Source organism: Carettochelys insculpta, chromosome 2, assembly GCF_033958435.1.
Source record: "Carettochelys insculpta isolate YL-2023 chromosome 2, ASM3395843v1, whole genome shotgun sequence".
Lineage (NCBI taxonomy): Eukaryota > Metazoa > Chordata > Testudines > Carettochelyidae > Carettochelys > Carettochelys insculpta.
In genome coordinates, this window is record NC_134138.1 from 29,880,292 (window position 1) to 29,885,448 (window position 5,157).

The following is a 5,157-nucleotide window of genomic DNA, read 5'->3' on the forward strand; positions in this document are numbered from 1 at the left end:
TTCATGAAAGAGAATCCCATGGTCAAAGAAACCTAATCCTTCCCTGCTACACCACCTACGCAACCATGCATTTACCTCTGTGATTCGATGATCCCTATGCAGACCCCTTCCTTCAACAGGGAGGATAGACAAGAACGCCACTTGTGCACTATATTCCTTGAGCTTCCTTCCTAGGGTTACGTAAACCACCGTGATCTCTTCAAAGCTGCTCTTAGCTGTATCATTGGTTCCTACATGGGGAAGTAGGAAGGGGTAATAGTCTACACGTTGAACAATTTTTGGCAGGGACTCTAATATCCCAGATTCTAGTTCCCGGCAAGCAGCAAACTTGCTGGGATTTTAGGTCCGGATGGCAGATGGATGACTCTGTCCCTCTTAGGAGGGAGTCCCCAACCACCACCACCTGTCTTTTTCTCTCAGAGGTGGTGGTCATAGAACTCCCATCCCTAGGACTGCGCATCCCATGCCTTAGAAACCCTGGGGACTCTTTCAGATCCAGTCCCTGTGAGGTATCAGCCCCAATTATCTTTGCCTTATCACCTGTGGAGAGAGGCTGAAAGTGGTTACTTAACTCCACTGGAATTGGAAGACCTGAACTGGTTTTCTCCTCCTGGAGGTAACATGTTTCCGGTTCTCCTCCTTGTTTTGGGCAGCCTGCTGTTCCTGCAGTATTGTCTCTTGCCTTCCATCCAGAAAGTCTTCACCCTCTCTGATGAACCTGAGGGTTGATATTTGTGCCTCAAGTCCTTTAACCGTCTCTTCTAAAATGGCTACCAGCTTGCGCTTGGTACATAGAAAATCCTTTCTATCCTCTGGGAGGAAGACAAACATGGCACATGACATGCAGGTCACAACAACAGACCTCTCACCAGCCATGTCACTGTCCACTTTTTCCCTTTTCAGAGATCCCTTATTTGTTTCTAGTGCCACCTTGAAGGGCACAAGAGAAACACCATATAAGAAAGGGAAAACAGGTAAGGGGCTCCTCCTGAAGGCAAACTCCAAGGCAAACTCCCTGTTAGCTGCTCACAGGGTTCGCTGGGGCGGCCTTCTTATAGAGCTGCTAGCTGGTTAGGCCTGGCTCAAGCCCTTTGCCTCCAAACTAAACAGCCCTTGAACACCCACCTGGAAGGAAGCTCTCCCAATTCACACCTTGCAAACTTGCCAAACTGCCATACATGCTTTCCAGCTGCCCCTCTTTGTAAAACAGATGCTCAGGCACACAGGCAGCTATTCAAACTGCCCCTCTCTACAAAATCAAACAAATGCACAGACAAGAAATTCAACCCACCAGCTCACAACACAGTCCCCCAAATGCCACACTCACCTGAGCTCCTCGAGAATGCTTTCCCAGGCAAACTCCCTGTCAGCTGCTCCTGTTTGCTCTTAGCTGGTCTTGTTTGCTTATCCTGTTAATGGTAAACTAGGAAATACTTCACAGTGTGCAAAGTAGGTTGAGCAATAGGATCGGTTGCTGCTGCACTCTGCCTTGAACTCTCTGGCAGTGGTCTGCTTGTGTGCCTGGATTAATTCCAGGCAAATCAGTGAAGTTGCACTGTATTCTGCAACTGGCAAACTTGAAGTCTTATTTAGCTTTCCAGAATTGTTCCAAGCTTTCTTTGACTTCAGTCTGAGAAGTGGTACTGTTTCAATCAAACCAACCCATAGAATTTATCCAGCATGCTGAAGCCTAAAGGCGCATAATTCAGAGCAAGTCACCCTCAGTGGGAGAATGAAGTTTGGTGCCAACATGCCTTCTGAAGGGGGCTATCAAATCTGAAGTGTTACACAGGGGCTACGTCTACATGTGAACGCTACATCGAAGTAGCTTATTTCGATGTAGCGACATCGAAATAGGCTATTTCGACGAATAACGTCTACACATCCTCCAGGGCTGGCAACGTCGACCTTCAACGCCAACGCTGCGCAGTACCACATCGAAATAGGCGCTGCGCGGGAACATCTACACGCCAAAGTAGCACACATCGAAATAAGGGTGCCAGGAACAGCTGCAGACAGGGTCACAGGGCGGACTAGCGCTTCTGGGGCAACAGCTAGCCGCTCCCTTAAAGGGCCCCTCCCAGACACATGCAGCCTGCACAGCACGCGGTCTGCAGAGCCATAGGCACGCACACCTCGAGCGACACAGTCATGGACCCCCAGCAGCAGCAGCAGCAGCCAGAGGTCCACCCAGCCACCCCTGTAGGAGCAGTGCTCGCCCTGCTCCATGCCATGCAGGAGGCAGCTGAGCACCTCCTTGCCACAGAGGAGGAGCTGCCCGCAGGGGAGGAGGACGCAACCCCCAATCCTGCAGCACCCCGCCCCCGCCCGCTGCACACGCCGCTGGCTGTGGAGCTACCCCACGAGCACCGACTGGTGGGAGCTGCTGGTGCTCGGAGAGTGGGACGACGACCTCTGGCTCCAGAACTTTCGCATGAGCCGGCAGACGTTTCTGGAGCTATGCCAGTGGCTCACCCCTGCACTCAGGCACCAGGACACGGCCATGCGGTGTGCCCTCAGCGTCAAGAAATGGGTCGGCATCGCTGTCTGGAAGCTGGCCACTCAGGACAGCTACCGATCTGTGGGCCAGCAGTTTGGCGTCAGCAAGGCCACCGTCGGGACTGTCCTCATGGAGGTAAGAGGACCCACGGGGGGAGAGGGAGGCAGCCCTGGCAGGGGAGGGGAGGGGGGCCCTGGCAGGGGAGGGCCACACACAACCTGCACACCCCTCATTGGTGCTCTCCCATGTGCTTCCCCTGCAGGTCGTCCGTGCCATCAATGCCATGCTCCTCCACAGGCTCATGAGGCTTGGGGACCCGGATGCCGCCATCGTGGGCTTTGCCACCCTGGGCTTCCCCAGTTGCTTCGGGGCTCTGGATGGGACTCACATCCCCATCCGCGCCCCAGAACACAGTGGAGGACGCTACTTAAACAGGAAGGGCTACCACTCAGTGGTCCTCCAGGCCTTGGTGGACAGCCGGGGCCATTTCCTGGACATTTATGTGGGCTGGCCTGGCAGCACCCACGACGCCCGGGTATTCTGGAACTCAGGCCTGTGCTGCCGGCTGGAGGCGGGGACCTACATCCCCCAGCGGGAGATCCCTGTGGGGGACACCACCATGCCCCTCTGCGTCATCACAGATGTGGCATACCCCCTCCGGCCCTGGCTCATGCACCCGTACATGAGCCATCTGTCCGCCAGCCAGGAGCGCTTCAACCAGTGCCTGAACCACGCGCTCCAGGTGGTGGAGCGCACATTTGGGCGCCTCAAAGGACGCTGGAGGTGTCTCCTCACCTGCCTTGATGCAGGGCCCCACCAACATCCCCCAGATTGTGGGCGCATGCAGCGCTCTACACAACCTTGTGGAGAGCAAGGGGGAGGCCTCCTTTCAGGGCTGGGCTGTGGAGGCCGGCAGGGCTGATGTGCAGCCACCTGCTGCCCCCAGTCGCCAGATGGACCCCGAAGGGACCCGGGTCCGGGAGGCCCTGCGGGCCCAGTTTGATGAGGCCACGGGGTGAGCACTGGCAGACCCCCCACTGCCCCGCTCCATCCTCCACAACACTCCCTGCCCCTACGCCCACACCACAGAGCACCCAAGAGCACCCCCCCCACTTTTCTTGTAAATAAAAGCAGACAGTTGTTCGTCAACTCAAATATCTTTAGAACTCTTATTATTATTATCAACAAGACTAACTATTTACAGGGAAAATCTAACTTTTATGTGTGTGTATATATATTATAAATAGGGATAAGATGAAAGGGGAAGACAAGGAAGGGGAGAATTATTTACATGGGGGGGGTAAGGATCAGCATTGTAATGGGTCAAATATACAAACTATTTACAATAAACAAACTTAAAACTGGGGGGAATATACACAAAGGAGGGATGCCACATCCTGGGACCCACACCCCTAAAGTCCAGTGCTGGGAGTGGGCAGCCAGGATCCCCACCTCGGCCTCAGCCCTGGCCGGGGCTGGCTGGGGGTCAGGCGGACCGGGAGATACGGCTGGCAAGTGTCAGCTGGCCCCAGGTCCCCCTCAGCGGAAGGGCCCTCTGTGGCGGGTGGCGGTGTGATGGCGGACGGTGCAGCGACTGGAGCAGTGGGTGGAGCAGGCAGGGCGGGCGCAGCGGCGGCCGGCGCGGCATGGGAGGCCAGGTAGTCCACGATACGGTTGAAGGTCTGCATGTAGGACCCCCATACCTCCTGGTGCCAGGCCAGCGCCCGCTCCTGCAGCTGGAGGTGGCGTTCCTCCACCCGCAGCCACTGCTTCCTGACCTCCAGCTGCCGACGGTGGAGGGCCAGCAGCTGGGGGTCCGTCGCCGTCGGCTGGTGGTGCTGGGTCTGCCGTCTTCCCCGCCATGGGGCCGGTTGGTCCTCCACCGAGGGGCTGGCCTGGAGTGATGGCCCTGGAGGGCTGTCCGGGACCACTTACGCCTCGCCGGCGCTCTCCGGTCTTTCCGATGGTGCAGCTACAGAACACAGGAGGGGGGGAAGAAGAGTGGAGACAGCCGTTAGTGTGGGCCCCGAGCCGTGGCCCTTGTCCCCCCACCCCTCTGCTGCAGGTTCCCCATCCCTGGGAGATGCTGCTGTGATGGGGTTCAGGGGTCCCCCTGCACTGCACCCCATCCGCTGGCAGGAGTGACTCGCAACTCAGCAGGTACAACAGGAGGTTTATTAGGCAACAGATGCCCAGTTTCTCCCAGAAGCGACAGTACAGCAGTCAGAGACAGTCCTTCCAACCCGTCCTGGGGAGAAGACCCCGAGGGGTGCCCCTCTGGGGTGTAGCTTTCCCCCTCCTCAGGCTGGCTGCCTTCTAGCTCTCCCTGCCCCTAGCCTCTAACTGCCGCCCCGATTCAAACCCAGCTCGGCTCCTCCCTCCTCTTTGTTCAGGGCAGAGGTGTTACCTGCCAGTTGTAGCCCCAGGGTCATCCTTAGCCACTGGGAGCTATTCAGCTTGTTTCTCATATCTAGCCTGAGTCTCGCATTTGCACTCCCCCCACTCCATCACATGCTGCTGCTGCTGCTGCTGCTGGGTGTCCCACCCCCTCCCCCTGGGGGACCCTAGAGGTTCCGCTCCCCCCAGCCCTGGGGATGGGGCATGGCACTGTTGTGCTGCGGGGGGGCAGGGGCTGATGCACTCTTCTGAGGGACATG